Source organism: Larus michahellis, chromosome 14, assembly GCF_964199755.1.
Source record: "Larus michahellis chromosome 14, bLarMic1.1, whole genome shotgun sequence".
Taxonomy (NCBI): Eukaryota; Metazoa; Chordata; class Aves; order Charadriiformes; family Laridae; genus Larus; species Larus michahellis.
This window is the reverse complement of record NC_133909.1, coordinates 9,089,361-9,107,184: the sequence shown is the minus strand read 5'-3', so window position 1 is coordinate 9,107,184 and position 17,824 is coordinate 9,089,361. Positions and strand designations below refer to the sequence as shown.

Here is a 17,824-nt window from a genome sequence, read left to right as displayed (position 1 = left end):
TCACAGCAAAGAATTTCTTCCTAATATCCAATCTAAATCTCCCCTCTTTCAGTTTAAAATCATTACCCCTCGTCCTATTGCTACAGTCCCTGAGAAAGAGTCCTTCCCCATCTTTCCTATAGGCTCCCTTTAGGTACTGGAAGGCTGCTATAAGGTCAAGAGGTGAGGCAAAAACTCTTCATACCTGTAAGGTCTATATGTGAGGCAAAAATTCCTCATAAGATTACTGCAGAAAATCTTTGCATCATCTTGATGGGTTTACATTGGTTGGTGGATTTCTCAAAGCAGTTGCTATGCTGCAGATCAATCCTTTCGTAGGGATAGGCTTGATCACACAAAAATTGAGAACAGATTTGGAAATCCAGACCACAACTGGAAAACAGAACTGCCATTCCAGTGGAAATAGAAGGACACTTGCGTGTCAGATCAGAACAAAACACAAAATTTCAAAATTTCCAGGTGAGCAGAAGTTGTCAGTGATACAGGCCTGAGAGCAAGGAAACATTTCATTGAAAGGATAATAAAAAGGGACAACATATAAAAGTCCAAGTGAAATGAGGTGAAATGCAATGACAAAGTTGAATCTACTAACTTACAAATTTTTCCACCTAAAATTTGGAAGTTTATGTATCCCTAAGTAACACTTAAATTTTGATTAATCTGTATTTTCTGACAGGACACTGTTGTGTCAAGAATTTTTACCCATGCTAGTAATCACATTTTGAACATCTTGTGACAGTTGTGGAGATGTTCCCTACAGACAGTCAGTCAGTTCCCACAGAATGACAAAAAGGAGGCAGAAGACACTTTCACTAGAATGAGACAAGTTGAACACATTGCAAACTTTCTGGGATTTCTGAATTTAAATTTTAACCCCACAGATCCTTTTAAAACCTCTTGTATTTCTAGGATTTTAAAATACATTACTTTTATGAACAAGGATAGAACTTTATAGACAGGAAATACGGGATCTTCAATCTATATCCTTCAATGTTTAATTTTTTATCAAAATGTATTTCAGATTATATGTGATCAAAGAAAAAAATTCAGTTGAGATTGATTTTTTCCACAAGACAACTACATTTACTTGCCTTTTGCCATGATCAATGTTGACTCTATTCGATTTTACCAATAATTCATGAGCTTACATGAATATGCATATACTTTTCTGTACAGGTTAGCATTATTAAATTTGACTTTTCCCAAGAGCAGTTAAATGAATTGAATGAAAGAGGAATTAAGAAGAACAGGTGATAAACAAATGGATATGAAGAGAACACTGTCACTTAAGCTGGTTTGGCACACGTATCTTGCTTGCCCCAAGATTCTCTCACTGTCACGTCCCAGGATGCTGTTTACTCTGATGTCTTTTGGTTTTGTGAATGTCTTGATGAAAGCCTTTCCAGCCAACTCTAATGTGCATCAATTTATGACGGCAATATCATTCAATTCTATTGTGCCAAAACGCCCTGACCCTCATCATTTTAAAATAATTTCTTTTTGCTTTCATCAGCTGAAGATCACCACAAGAAGTTTGTAGCTCACTGGAAAGTAAAACACTGACTATGCACTTTGTTTCCTTCAAAAAGAAAGCATATCTGTCATTCATGTCATAGAGTAGCTGTCTCCAAAAATAAAACATTCTGCTCATGCAGGAAAACTGCCTGAAACCACAAAAGACTGATTTTTCTCCCAGAGCAACTCTGACACATTTTATGCTAGCATCTGCTTTGGTTTACATGCGGCATATGCATAAAGGACCTGGTATGTCATGTGCAAATCATATTGAAGCATCCCTGAAGTAAGGGATGGGACCTCATGCATTAAAAATTAGGACAAAAACCTACAAACAGCCCCTGATTGACTTCAGGTGAGGCAGTTATCCTCCACCACGTCCAGGATTTCAGTCTGGACATCTGCATCAGACAAAAATTTAAGGCTCCAGATCATACTCCCAGGCAGAGCACCAGGCTGTGAAAGCACCAGCACCCTCAGCTGGGCTTTCCTGGAAGTCTCTCATCTGTGATTCTCAAACACTTAAAGGAAGATTTTCAATAGGAACTGACATTATCCAGGATCCAAATCAAATAGACCAATAAGAACAGTCCCTCCCCAAACACGTGACCCTGTAATCTAAAAAACGATAAATGAAATTACTTTACTTTCAGTTTTATGATATGGAAGAGAATTAGAGTTCATTTATTTCAGACACATGGAAGGAGAGAGCTCTGAGCACTGACAGCTTTTCAGGAAAGTGAACTATAAGTGAATAAAGTAGGAAACTAATACTTGAGAAACAAAAACAAAAAAACCCCAACAACAAAACAAATTAAGCTATCAAACAACAGTCAGAATACCAACACCCCCATCCCACCCAAGAAAAAAAAAAAAAACCAAAACAAAACACCAAACCAAAAACACCCTACCCTGCACCCTGAGTTCTAGAGCTGGTGGGAGACAAAGAGCAGACAAGGAGCAATAGCGACCACAAAAGTGCAGTCTTCTACTCAGGGAAGCCAATAAACTTAATAGGAGGAAAGTGAGGAGGAAACACCACATTTAAAAATCTAGTGGCTCACTTGGAAATAAAACTCCCTAGTTTTCTTTCAAAATCTCCCCCATACATATGCAGTGGAATGAATCATATTGAAATGGATGAGCTCCTGTCATCTATTATTTGAAATGTGAGTTGAAGTTCACTTTAAATCATTCCTTTGCCAGAGAACACATAAAAAAAGAGGACCCAATAGTTTCTACTCTGAAAGCCATTTCACCGTAAATATACGTCTCCTGTTGACAATATATTGGATGAGCTTATTTACAGATTCCTCTTCCTATGGTCTTAGATAGTCCCCAGCTTCTCAGCTTTATTCTCATCACAACATGTATTTTCTGTAGTCATGTATAGGGAAAAAAAAATATTGTTTTATAAAAATCTGTAGTCTTCCCCCCTGAATTAATAAAAACTAAGAGAAAAGAGTGGATAGCACATGACAAGCTTGTACACGCACAATGACTTCACAAGTGCCTTTGTTAAATCGTATTGCTGTACAGACTGTGACCTGGGCACTGCCTCTTTTTACGGAAGGACAAAAGTCACACCTTATGTGTTTTTTTTTTTCAGTAAATATGCTAATAAAAATAAAAGCCATTCAATGGAGGACTAGACATGATAAGGCACTCAGAATAACAGCAACCTAATTTCAGCTGATTCTTTCTTCTTCCCCGTGTATGGAACAGGTGATACCTCCCAAACTTGCACCCAGCATCAACATTAACTTATTGCTTTCTCTACCACCACAAACCTCAGGGCACGGTGATGGTTACCTGTATAACAACTTTGAGAAACTAGTGCTTCCCTTTTACAAAGATATGAACAGTGAAGGCTTGATAACTCAGAAGTGTATTCACTGGCCATCAATCCACATTTTCATAATAATGATAAATACATAATGTGTCCGATTGATGGATGGCTCAGTCACTGGCTGCTTCCTGGTTTTAACATCGCTGTGACAAATAAATATGGATGTGCTGCAAGCGGGCTTGGTATTTGTGCTGTTTGTTTGAGTTTTTTTGAAAAGAAATACTCAGTCTTATCATAGATATTATCTGACAAAATTAACTTCAAGTGATATCCCGGAATAAAACAAACGAATAACCTAGCAGCATTTTTTCTAGCAAAGCTAGAAAATGATCTTCCATGCCAGCAATCAGGATGAAGACAGCCACCTCCATTTCTTGCAAAGGTGCTTGCCCATTTTGGTAAGACACAATGGAAATTATTTGCCCAAATTTTCAGAACCCAAGTATTACATTAAAATTAGAAGCTACATACTATATATCACAGATCCGTGGGTGAAGACATGGTTGTATATGAAAATGTATTAGAACAAGGATTAGTATTTTTCATGGTAAAACATGAACAATTCCAGCACATCAATAGACTGTTTTCATTTACGTTTGAAGGATTATTTTATATATACAGATATGTACTATATGTACACACACACTAATTTCTAAATTCAGCACACTGTCTACCATAGTACGGGCTAAACTATTGTTTTCCCTCTGAAAGCACAATATCTTATTGAAAGTTGGAAGAACTTGGTCACTGGGAATTTTGACACAGCATTTCAGTTGGGAGGTTTGAATAAAGGTTTAAAGGAGCCCTAAATCCACCAAAGAATATCTAAGTAATTTGCATGAAGTCATACCTCTAAATGGCCTATTTGTATAAAAATAGCTCCACAGCGTGCTAGCCACAGAGCAGAACCCCACTTTCCAAGGCTGTCAAACATAGATTAAAGACTACCGCTAGACTGAAAAGCTTAGAAGGAAAAGATCATCCTCAAGCAATTTTCTGACCATCCAGAGCTAGTGCTTGAATCTGCAGGTCTCCCGCTGAATTTGGAGTTACTTGCAATTAAATTAGACATATTTCTGCCACACGTTTGCTTTAAAATACTGAATGTGTGTTGGATTACAAATATGACTTCTTTCAACATATGTTAAATATTACATATCTCTTTTAACATAAAACAAACAGCTACAGTTATAACAATGCTTATTTTCTGTGCCAGGTTTTAATTACATAGAACTGGAACTCAGAGCATCGCTCAGTCCAGTAAACACTATTAATAGCCATGGATCATGTATGTCATTCCTACAATGCGATTTGAAACACTGGTATGTATAATTTCAATATTACAATTATTCACTCTGGGCTGTTTAATAGACCTGTCTCAATATTGTTTTACTGATTCAAATCAACTCCAATTAATGTCTGTAAAGCACTTGATCATGCAAGACGTTATACATGAATGCCAGGAATTTTCTTGCAATACAATTTTAACAAATACTACTATTCATTGTTTCTGAATCATGAAAAGGTGTTTAATACTTCACAGACATACAAAATGACAGATTTTCTGTCCTTGTATGCAACTTAATGTAGTGAAATATAAAAATAAGTGTATTGGTTTGCTTTTTGTCAGTTTATCTTGACATAATATCAGCTCAAAGACTTGCATCATCAGAACAACTTGATGGATCTAAGGAGAAACTTAAAACTCTTTTGATTTGAAATCAGCTGTATTTTCATTCCAAGCACTGAGTAAGCCACTTGAGACTTTAAAAGATGTTTAAAGGCTTAGAATAAACAATTTTAAAAACACCAGCTAATTGCAGCAGAAAATATGAGATTTGCTTCAGAGAACCATCTTTTATTTTTCCTAAGCCAGTAATTCTAGCATTTCTCAGAGGGAGTTTTTCTTCCTTTAGGTATGCAAATCAATTTTATACATGTTACTAATTAGAATTATAATGAATGTGGCTTTAGAAGAGATGTTGGCCTATTTGCTCATTAAGTGGAGGGTAAAGAAACCATCTTGTGATTTGCTCTCTTGATTCATCATGTTGCACTCTCAACCACATGCCATCCGCTCCGTGCAGTACTTTCCGTAGGGCGCGCAGCAGCCGTGGGAGGTTGGGGAGCAAATACTGTTCCAACCCTGGAGAGGGGCTGAACTCTACACTGCTGCGGTGAATGTTGCAGACAGCCACTGTTGGGGTTTTGGAGTATAAATACATCAAGCATGCCTCAGAAAATCTCTTTTCACAGAACTCAAGTCATCTTTTGGGGTCTGAGATATGGTTGCTTGTATAATTTATCTTCTACTGTTTTTCATAATTAGACATTATAAAACTAACACTTTTGGTTGTACCCTTGTCAAAAGACCTCCTCATGGAGTATATTTTATTACAAGATATTCCCATAAACCACAATCTTTATAGGCACTTAAGGTGAATGGTAAGAGGTCCACTAAATAATAAAAACACTAGAAGACAAACACTAAAAGCAAATATTAAAGGAAAAGAATATGCATGGAGAGAGTTGGCCAAAATCAAGAACAGAGCCATGGCTACAGACAGCTTCGAGAAGATTCAGGAGTTTCTTATGAGAAATTGTTAATTTGAAGCACTCCAGCATAACCCTACATGTGCCTCAACAAATCGGGATGGAAATGCTTTAGGATTACTAGCCATTTGGAAGCAGGAAAAGATATAATCTTGGAGAATGCAGTTCCACAGAACATGTCCCATACTTAAACACGTTAAAAGAAGAAAAAGATAATAAGAACTAGGAGCTATGGACTCGATTGATTAATAAATGTCAGGTTAGACATAACTGACAAGTGCAATCGTAAAATAGTCTCATCACAGTTCTCACAACAGGTGGCATACAGGCTAAGAATGTGTACCGCATGACTTCAACTAAAAGACTGGAAATTAGGATCAAACAACCCTTGCACAAGGACCAGTAAAAATATCCTCTTGCTCCCGGGGCTGCCTTCAATGCCAGCTCTGAATTCAACCCAATCTTAATCCCTCTCCAGAATTCCTGGCTCACCCCATCCCTAATTCTCTCCCAAAGTCAACTGCTACAAGATCTTTCGCATATATATATATATATATATATATATATATATATAACCACCTTTGTACCACCTCTGAGTAACCGCGGATCTGGTTTGCGTTGTAAATACCTGCACCTGCAGTTTGAAAAAAGCAATCTCCTGATGAGCTGCAAACTGAGGAAAAAAACCACCCTCGTACAAAACTCTCCAGGAAGACAGTAAATCTTGAACTCCATTACATCAGCTTTCACAGTCACTTGATGGGAAGCGTACCCCCAGCTATGAATATTTTAGTGAGAAGCCGCCACATCTTATCACCTCATCAAAATACATGTACATAATTCTCTTCTATTACTGTTTTATAAAACAAAACTGTGTTTGTATATTACCAGATAGGAGTATTAATACTCTACTCTTTTATAAGACTTCTCAAAGCACTTTAGCAAGGCAGGTACTGTTGCATTGATGCTTCCATTGCAGAGCACAAGGTCATTTCTACGCGGCACGGGTAGAAGGCAGGGTTAGATCCTCATTCCTTCTTTATTTAGCTACTGCATTCGCCTGACAATGCAAAGCATTCCTATAGTGCATACTGTGACACTGGGAATATAGATATAAAGTTCTTATTGTAGCCATATTCTGTACCATTTATAACATGGATGGAGTTCATTGTGAATAGGACGTAATTTTCTCTATCAATATTACTTTAGGAACCATCCTTTGCTGGTTAGTAACAGCCAGCACATTTTCACACCACTTCCCAGACCATCTATTAAGGAAACGCGGAACTTTCTAGCCCCCACACTGACATCACATACTGAGCTGTTTGCTTGCCTTCAGGTGTTTGTTGAAGGCCTGTTTAGCATAATGAGAGCCAGCTACGCTTGCCATGAATTTCACAGCAACCTCCAAGAAAATCTATGGGGAAGCTATTGGCTGAAGTTATGCGCAAAGCATAGTTTTGGCTGCAGTTGTGTGCATCGTGACTAGCAGACATCAGCATATTCAGGACCCACTCAAGCAACACCCAACTGGTTTCAGCAGCAGAAAGAGGCAGGAATACACAGTTTGGTTGATTCAGTACCAGACAAGTAGTACCGGTCACTTAGCAACCTTCACTTCTTGGAGAGATACAGATGGTTAAACACCTGCAGCAGTCTTCAAATCAGGGACTAGATTCTCTCACACCCGTTTGACGCTTCAAAAGCTTCTTCCATTTTACACAGCTTCTCCTGTTACATCCTCGCAAGAGGGAGGAGAGTCATTAAACAATTACTGTAAGCAAGGTTAGAGTAACCCATTCAGTTGCAAAGTGACTGAGTTAAAATCTTGGTCACAGAGTGTTTTCCTGGGGAAGGTTTTTGTTTTAACTTAATTTTATGTAAATATGTTGCCAGGAAATATCAATCTGCATGTGTTTTATGCAATTCAGTATAGCAATCACCTTTAAGCAGCTAGAAAGAACACGAATAAGAAAACATACTTACTTGACTCTCCCTAGTTATGTTCATTTGGCACGTTAGATTTTGATTATTAACAATCTATCACATAGATGTCTGCATTACATTAATTCCTTTTACTTCTCCTCTGTTAATTTCATACACAATGTAAAAATCAGAGGTTAAAAGTACAAAGTACTAAACACAAAGTAAAGTGCTTTACTGCATACTACTGGTTAAGCTACATACTTTGTCATGGTTATCACTTAGCGGTGGCTGCAGAGACTTCGGTCTAATGGGCAGTTTATTAGCCTAGGCGAGCAGGGCTGTATTCCCAGTGCTGCCACCGGCCTGGGCCATAAATTCAGGAACGACACTTTGCTTCCCTTTACTTCTGGGTGGATCCACAGCATAGGAACTGATGTGGCTGATGTACCGAGGACATGGATATTCTGACAAACACTATTATGGTAACTGTGCTACTACTCCCATTTTGCAGAGGGGGAACAAAGCTAATGAGCTCCCAATTCTTCTTTCCAGCAGCACTAGATGTCACTCTCAAAACTGATGACAAAACTGAACAGTCAGACTGGGGGATTTCTTGAGTCAGTATATCTGTGAGACTGAAAGCTCACAAGGAGTTATAGAGAGATTAGACATTCGCAAGAATATCCAGGGTTGTAATTATAAATTCAAAACAACCCTCGGCCCTTAAATACTTTAGAAGGCATATAAACTCCTGTGCTTCTGGGAAAATTTGTAGAGCTTTTCGTATCTTTGAAGACAGGAAAAAATTTCCACCTAGAGCTCCTTAAACTAGAGTTGCCTTTTGTTTGGGTTGTCTCTGAAGCCCGTGGTTTAAACCCTGTCTGTGACAGCTATGGAACTATATAGACACTGCACTGATCCAATACATTAACTCCCATGTTTCTGTTCTGAAAATACTATCAATTTTGTATAAAACTTTCTGCTTTCCTCCTTCATCGTATTTACCGCATGAATGATCCAGCATACAAATTTAATCTCTCTTTTTTGAAAGACTGAAGACAGCATTCCAGCCAGATACTGATCTACTCAGACTCTTTTATCTCTCTAATGGTCAATGCTGACATGTACTTAAGGAGGCTGAGAAAACAATGACAAAATAAACACTAGCTAAAGAAAAATCATTTCTGCCTTCGACTTAGATAGCTCAGGATTTCTGCCCATTACCGAGTCTGATATGACTAAAGTCTGTTATGATCTACCCAGATACGATGACTTTGGTTGGCTGTGTAGTTTATTGCAATTCTAAATGTCACTATTGATTCAGACACTCACTGACATTTTTCTGCACGGACAGACATTATTTTAAGCGGTGCTTTGTTGTTAGGGCGAATGTATTTGTCGGCAAGTTATTCACCAGATGACCATGTCCTTGATTTTCAACCATTATGCCAATTATACCGCAATGTATATCTTCCTGAAAAAGGACACCCGTTTCATTAGGAATACTGGTTATGTTTTACCACCATTGTTATGACACCAAGGGTTCGGTTTATGGGTGTTTTGGGGGTTTTTCCTTTACAATTTAATAACAATTTTTTTGACATTTTAAGGTGTTCCTCTGCATGTGGGCATAAGGATGTGATGAAACACCTGAAGATGCATCAATGACAGCCTTACGGAAGCCATGTTAGTAAAAAGTTGATATGTACTTTGTGATGTGGATTAAGAATCAACTCTGGTTAGGCTTTATTCTTCCTATATAATAAGATTTAGGTAGGGAATTCTGGGGTCCTCTTAAACAAGTTATCACTCCCCTTGTACCTCGTTTCACTGGTGCTCTGTTTTTAAAAAGAAATTACGGGCATTTCACATGGTAATGTTGTGATCAAACACCTTAGGAACCAAGGACTTCAAACTTCAATCATCTAAACTATATGCACGTTTACATGATTAAGGAGGAAGAGAAGAGGAAGTTGAAGCTGATTGAAGAAGCTCCAGGACTTGACTTTACTAGCTGTATAAAAAAAAGGAGTTTCTTTTTAAGACACTTATAGAAATCCTGAACTTTCATAAATAAGTTATGCTGAACCATTTGTGATGACATAGTAAAAAGTGATTTATCATCCTGTATAGCTCTCTGTACAGCCAGTACATGAAGGCATCTGTCAGGTTTGCTCTTAGGACAGAAATAAACTTCATGGTTTAGATGCCAAATTATATTTGACATTTAATTTACCATCTATGAAGCTGTAATATTTCACCTAAGCAGAAAAGGAAGAAAACAGCAGGAAATGCCATTTGCCAAAGAGAAATGCCAACCCTCCTTGCTCTCAATAATCAGATATCTAAAGTAATAGATTATCGACTATAACAAAGTACATCTAAACATGATGAATGTAATGGACTACAGAGGATATTTTGTAGATAGAAGTGAAGGAATAACGCATACAACAAGAATGAGCGTCTTGATTCTTACCTCTTTTTTTCCTGATTTGGTCTGGACGACAGGCAGTATTAACGGCATTGCCAGACGAAGTGCAGGTCCCAAGCAACATAAAGTTCAGAGCAAGACTTATTTCCAACATCAGCAGACTTGGAACCGGTCCTGGACCAGAAGCAGGGGAGCATCATGTATGGGATTCCTCATACAGTGGGGCAAGGAGCAAGTGGGGTCATAAACTGTTCGTACATCAATATTTTTCATGGTCACTCTGCTTGAATCTCTTGTGAAACTTTGTAAGGCAAAGCTGAAGGTGTTTCTGAGAACTTCATGTACTGCAAAGAAAAAAAAAAAAATCCATTGTGAGTGTTTATCAAATGGATTCCATGTTGCATTGCTTCCCATCCTTGATAGGTTGGGTTACTTTTTCTAAAAAAACTTTTATTCAGTCTCCTCAAAGTTGTAACTCTTGAGACAAAGGAGGGTGTGCGTGGACTAGATGACCTTTAAAGGTCCCTTCCAACCCAAACCATTCTAGGATTCTAAGTGAAGGAGTCACGTTTTCAACTTTTCTTGGAAAATTATGTAGAAATTTTAGCAGTTTCCAAACTTTCCCAAGCATGAATTTAACACACACCTTTCCCATTTTCCATTTTTAGGGAAACAGAAATTCAGGACCTATGGAACAATTTTTCAGTTACCACAAAAATGCACATAAACACAAAGCTATCTCTGCCAGTGATCTCAGACGCTTACTTATGATACCCTTAGTGACAGTGATGTGCAGCATTTGCATTTTTCTGTCTCCCAAATCTCTTCCCTTTCCAGACACAGTCATCACTCTGTCCACGAGACCATTTCTCCAGTTCCATTCAGAGTCAGGCAGGTAAGCATTACCTTAGGGAACCCCATAATTATATTCAACAAAACATCTAGAAACATATCAGGCAAAAAGGGACGGGAGATGCTCTCATGTAGACAGATATTTAATTTTACTAATGTATGCTATTCACCATTCCTCAGTAAAGAACACCTGCAAACTTCTCTCAGGAAGAATCAGGAAATAAACGTGGACTATACTAATACCTTGTTCCATATCTGTAGTTGCCAAAGTGATTTGGATATTCTGAGCTATCCAAGTGAAGATTTCATTAATAGAGGAGATCGAACTATTCTTACAGAGCATATTAAAATTAATTAGCCTTCAAAAGTAGAAACCTATGAGCAACAAGATTCAGAGGCAAGTAAATTAACAATGGATCTCATTAAAAAAAACACTGCATTTAGACTAGAATGCCATGTTACTTTGAAGTAAATCAAAGCTTTCGAAATGACGACTTTCTTTAGCTGCAGAAATTAAGAGGAAAGCATTGTCACTTGATCGTCCAGATGTTTGTGTAGATTCTGCAGTTCTAGAAGACTGCTTGGGAGAATTACTTTCAACTGACTTTCAAGCTTTACCTTATTTACAGGCAGAGCGCCTACAGATGTAGTCTTCACAAGTAATTTCAAAGCCTAGCCACAGCCTGCAGTAAGAGTGCCTTTCTGCCAGAGAAGTTGGGAAACAGCTATTTTCCAGATAAAAGATGCTCAGAGTTTGCATCAAGTTGCTGCTGTACACGCAGAGACCTTGTTGGCTTTAACACTCCTCTACAAGGGGACATCAACATCCAAGGATGGCTTGTTTGCATATTGTCAGTGGCCAGCAGATTTTTTTCTTTTGATTGTTTGCCATTTAATAGTTTAAGTTTCAGACCGAGTCTCATTAAGCTGGGGCGGAAAGGAAGGGGGCAGATTGTGGTAAAAGTTTGAAAATCCCCTCTGTAGATCACCGATAGTAACTTATGCCAACTGCAAATATTGAAGCACTACTTCACATGCATGCTCACCATAATTATTTTGCCACTTTTTAAAGCTGGACAAGTTATAGAAAATCAACTGAAGAAATTATAGCAAAAATCCAGTATGTAATGAAGTAAGGTCCCGGTTCTGTAACACAAATGCAGGCTTAACTTCATTAGAAGGAGTGGTCTCACTGCCCTCATCTCAGGAGAAGGAAGTTAAGAATTTGCCAGTGAATCATTGCAGCATCATTACCATCCAGACTTGCAAAAGCATTGATCATATGGCATAGGGTATCTTTTACCCAGCTCTGTCCAGATACATTTTGGTGAACTGGCATCTTCGCTTCTAGCTGTGACTGGACTGCAAATAGGTGGACTGAAAATAGATGGTCATAAGTAAATAAATACAGTCCCAAACAACCTTGATTCTCTGCTAGTAATTCCAGTTTGAGAGCAAAAAACTCAGTCGTCATATGGTTAATTCGATATTTTTACAGAGGGATGCTTCACGTGCGTGCCCTTCTCAAGAAACCTTTGCTGCAAATCCTAAATTTTATTGTTGACACCAGAGTCTAATTGTGATGCAATGTAAGCAGATTCAAATAATGCTTTCTTAAAACAGTAAAATACTAGTTAGTTTCATTTCATGCAAACTATTAATCTTGCTTTAATTTTTTGGTATTAACCAATTAAATAATTGTCGCCCATCTGTGAGAAAGTAAGATAAGTGACTTATTGTACCCTTAATCAGTTTTGGTTTATCTTTCTGTCAATGGCTACCAACTTAGTCTATTTGTCTTGACATTTGCTAGTGGTGTCATCTGCAGAAGTGAAATTGGTTGAGATAGTTTAATTTCAGGATACGTAAACTGAGAGCAATCATTACAGGCATTCAGATAGCTTGATGTCTAAGGCTTTGCCTTGGAAGTTATTGAAGATTCTAGGCTTGATCCAGTAAAACATGCTTGATATGAAACACACTATTAACAACGACAACAAATACCTATTACATAGCAGCTTTTCTTGCTTATGTCAAACAATTTCACAAAGAAGAAAACAACTTGACAAATAAAGATGCTGAGATGTGAATAATTTTGAATACCACGCAGTATCAGTAGCAGGAGCAAAACTCAGTTTCCTGATTCCCAGCGCAATCCTTTATGCACACCACATGACCTATACGTTACTTGCTACATTAGATATTCCTTTCTCAGAGCTGCACGGGCCGGTATATTTGTACCTCATCCAACAATAACATGCAATCACTTTTAAAATGGTGCCTGTTTAATTAGACTGTACTAGGTAAATCAATCTGTCAATAATGTAAAGAAAACGGGTTTTGATATTTGTAGTTATCATGAAGAATTTAGTGATGACAGTACAGTATATCACCGACACTAATTTCATTAGATATAAATTGTACTAGTATGACATTGATATATTATAATTAAAACTAATGATCCATTGATTCTCATCCAGAAATCCAGTTAAGATGACAAACATTCTTCTAGTACAGACCAATGAATAAATATTAAAAGCATACAAAAGTCTAGAAGGTAAATTCTGCATTCAGTTATGCCAAGGTTCATAGGCAAGTAAAATGATTTAAGTTCGGGCTACAGGACAAATAAAAGGAGAGCCTGTGATGTTCTGGAAGCACGCTACGTCAGCAGCGGCATATCACCAACTCCCAGTTTCACTGGAGAATAGCTCCAGTTTCACTGTATGAGGAATTTCAAGCTATAAGGAGGAACCTCTGCTATCTCCCGCCCAGATTCACAAATACCTGTGTGGAGTCACTATCGATTAGAACTATTCAGATGTAAGGAGAAAGAAATGTTATTTGAGTAGCTTTTTAAATGCAATTTCAACATCAGCCATATCTGGACCCCTACATGATCGTATCAGCTCTTTCCGAGAAAAGAACTGCTGATGGCTACCCAAGATCCAGTGCCAATAATCCCTAAATGCTTAGCCATACTTTATCAGAAGAAAATGAAAGGGAACAACAGGAATTCCTCTGAAGGAATGGATCTAAATCAACCTAAAAATGCATTTTCGTTCATTGTTTACCTTAACAGTCATTCAGGACAAAACACAATGCAGATTCTTCTTTCCTTCCTCTCAGATAAAAGTCCACTAGTCTCATGGGTGCTGTAGACACAGTTACTCATATCTCTTGCTTTCATGCATCCTTTGCTTTTGTTACATGATTTTTCTACAATTAGACCTTAAAAGAATTGACTCTCACCATAAGAAGATGAGACAATTTCTTCTAAATGTTTAATGAAAGGTAGTAAAAGCAGACTAGACATTTTCTTTTGACCTCATAGTAAATCTCCACTAAAGGAAAGGGAATCATCTAGATTTCACCAACCTTGCCTGGTTCTACTGTTGACTCGCCAATTGCCAGTGAAACAATTAAATTTGTCAACTTTTAAAAAGTTTAGAAAAACCTGTTTAGATTTGCGTAGGTGTAAGCATACTTGCCATAGACCTAACGCATCCTGAACAGCCCTTCATTTAAAATATTTGTTTGACCACATGATCAAAGTGGGGAAAACTTATCTGTACACTCCTGAGAAAGATATTCGATCTGTCCCTCATTTAGACACCACCTGGCTGGCCGAGCCCCTTAGACTTTCTATACAGTCAGCAGTAAAAAATTAACCACCTTCACAGAGTGATTCAGAGCAGCTGATTTAGGAGCCTACCTCTCCCATTAGTTACATAAGCTTCCCAAGTTACCCATCCAAGTTACGTATCTTTACACAGCAAATGACCCTCTTTCCCCATCTGCTCAAATTCAGACGCGTGGTGCGTCTCCTCTCCGTGACTCAAGGAAAGGAGTTCCCCGTTTCACCCTCTCTTTGGCTGACCCAGCGACAGCTACCCACGCATTGCGGAGCGCGTTCACCATTGCTTTGGCAATACAAATATTGAGTATGTGATAAGATGTGCCAGGGACAGCAGTAACCCACAAAGCCTGTATGCGAACACAGACAAACGCAATTAGAGATGCCTAGGGCATTTCCCAAGGGGCGGAATAGATATGTAACTTAATTAAGCCTTTTCCTGCTGGCCTAATGGATTCATTGGGCCAATAGACACTGTTTTTAAGAGAGCACATGTTTAATGTACAAATTAGTGGATTACAGTATTATGTGTAACAACATATTAAATGAAGTATTAATGTAATACAACCCAAACGACACATGATAAACTATATAAGTATATATACAAATTTGATTTAAGATGTTAGCTTTCTTTGCCCTCTGTCAGTCTGATTGCCTTTGCATAATCCATGTTTCTAATTATCCCCTGGTATGCCTTGCATATAAATAGCTAATTAGATAGTGTCCCTGTCAGCTATGAAGTATGTAATATCTGAAAAATATACTCCTTTGGAAATTTAATTTAGGATAACAGATTGTGGTATCCAACTGAAGAATTAAAACTTTCAGTTTACTAAGACGTTTGTGCATTTAATATCTATCTCATACTATTATATCAGTGCCCCCAAATGCGTCCAGTAGTTTTATTCTTTTTAAAAAATCATTCTGTCAAACAGCTTGTACAGTAATTACAGTAAGATGCTCAAGATGTAAAAATCATTGTTTCAATGTGATTTTTATATGTACATCGACTGTCTGCTGAGAGTGGAAAATTCTCAGATGCAGCTCTAGAAACTGCTACATAAAATCATACAAAAGGGCCACGTAGTGCTGTGTGCCCTTCCTGGTCACAGCTGGATGTTCCAGGGAACAGCACTAGTGTTCTGAGTCTGCCAGATGTGGGATAACTTTGAGCATCAGGTTACCTTGCATCAAACGCCTTTTTCACATCTTGTCTTGTCACAGTTACTGGCCAGTTCAAAGGCCACCCCGATCTTACTTCCAAGATTGCCTTACATATTTAAAAAAAAAAAAAAAAAAATCAAATTTTGTTGACCATCCTCTTCCTCACTTAACCTGCATTCTTCTACAACTTTTTAAATCCCCCCCCCAAGCCTTTAGTGGACTTAAATCCTTTTTATTTAATCTATATAAAGCAAGAATATTTTTCTGCAGTAAAAAATGCAAATATGTAGTTGTAAGTAAAATGCTGTCTGCAACAATTACTTTCTCTTTCTTGGCTCCAAGAGCAGATATGAAGATGATGAAGGCTGGAAGGAGTGCGGGGAGGCTGGAAGAAGCAAAGGCAGGGACACAGCAGTAAGGAGGGGTGGTGTGGCAGGGCAGATGCAATGGATACACAAACGTCTTGCTGTCCTCTCACAGTACAGCTAGAATTTCCAAAACCATACATGAAATGTAAATAATCTACCTTATTCATTTTATGGGCAAGAAATGTTCTTCATCTTTAAAAAAAAAAAAAAAATCTCTTTCTTATATACAGGTATTTTCATCTGAAGGGAGCAGAAGTGCTTTTTAAAGGTACATAACATGAAATACTCTGAAAAATAAAATTAATTAAGCCACCTCCATGTGTTTCTCTCTCAAAGTTAAAAGGGAAGATCACGTGTTTTTCTTTAAATGAATTGTTACTACTATATGGCAATTAAAAAAACGCCACTGGAATCCTTATTCATCTTGTTGTGTCTGGTACATAATAGTAATGGGTATACTTTAAATCTGGGCCATCATGCTGGGAATAAGACCAAGGGGAACAAAAAGCAGTTGGAACATTGCGCTCTCTGGTTTGCATAGAGCACACCAGATCCATCCCTGGTGCAACTTTGCCGCAGAAGCAGCTCAATATGTTCTGTTGTCTGTATTATATAGCCCACGTAAAGGGCAATGATGCACATTTCAGAGTAATTACGGTTAATGAAATACTGGCATCGCAAAACAAGTTCTTATAAATAGCACAGGAATAAACATTAAAAAGATGGAAATGAAAATCTTTTCTGTTGAGGGGGGAAGGGATTTTTAAAAGTAATTGCTTCATGAGTTCACACTTCTTTTTAAAAAATGACCCATGTGCACAAGGGAGCGTAGGAACACGCTGCTCTGTGATACTGCTGCAAACTACGACAATCATCATCAGCACAACTGAGGGGGTGAGAACAGCTTCTGAGGAGGAATAAGACAAACCACAGGAAAGACCAGGAAGATTTGCTGCAGAACAAGTAGCGTGTTGCATGTTTGCAGCCCCTGCTCGCTTCAGAGACACACCTCTGTGTGCCGTAGCCAGGGTACGCTGCACTAAGAGTCGGGGGAATTTGTCTTCTTAAAGAATTGCTGGAAGAAAGATACGCATTCTTAGTGGCATCCAAACAGCTCTATCTTTTTCCCCTCTCCAGTACAGGTGCATTCTCTCGTATGGAAACTATATTGATGGTATCTTTGCATCATGGTAGTAGAAATTACAGAATAAACTGGCAGGACATTAAGGAATTATTTAGTGTAATTTCTATGGAATTTCTCAATTATTTAAAGTGCTGCATGAACGAATACAGCATTTTGTTATAACAGAAATTCCTTGTAACTGACAAAATATAGCTGTACTGCTTATAATAAGTTAATGCTAATAACGTTTTGGAGGCAGAAGATTAGCCTTAGGTCTCCTAGGTGTTACACAATAATTTATGCTCTTATGTGCCAACATTTAAAACAATTTCTAATTGGTCAGAACAAACATAGGATCTTTGGATCCCATGCAACTTCCCTTATTTTACTCTGTTACAGAAGCCTT

The 17,824-nt window shown here is 37.9% G+C and overlaps 1 long non-coding RNA gene across 1 annotated transcript in view; it reads right to left on the bottom strand.

The window, feature by feature from the left end:
- The window catches only part of LOC141751034 (uncharacterized), a 142,489-nt gene that overhangs the window by 76,276 nt on the left and 48,389 nt on the right, over window positions 1-17,824 (bottom strand). The window contains exon 2 of the long non-coding RNA XR_012589847.1: window positions 10,320-10,618. This is a non-coding gene — a long non-coding RNA (uncharacterized LOC141751034). The remainder of the gene's footprint in view (window positions 1-10,319; window positions 10,619-17,824) is intronic.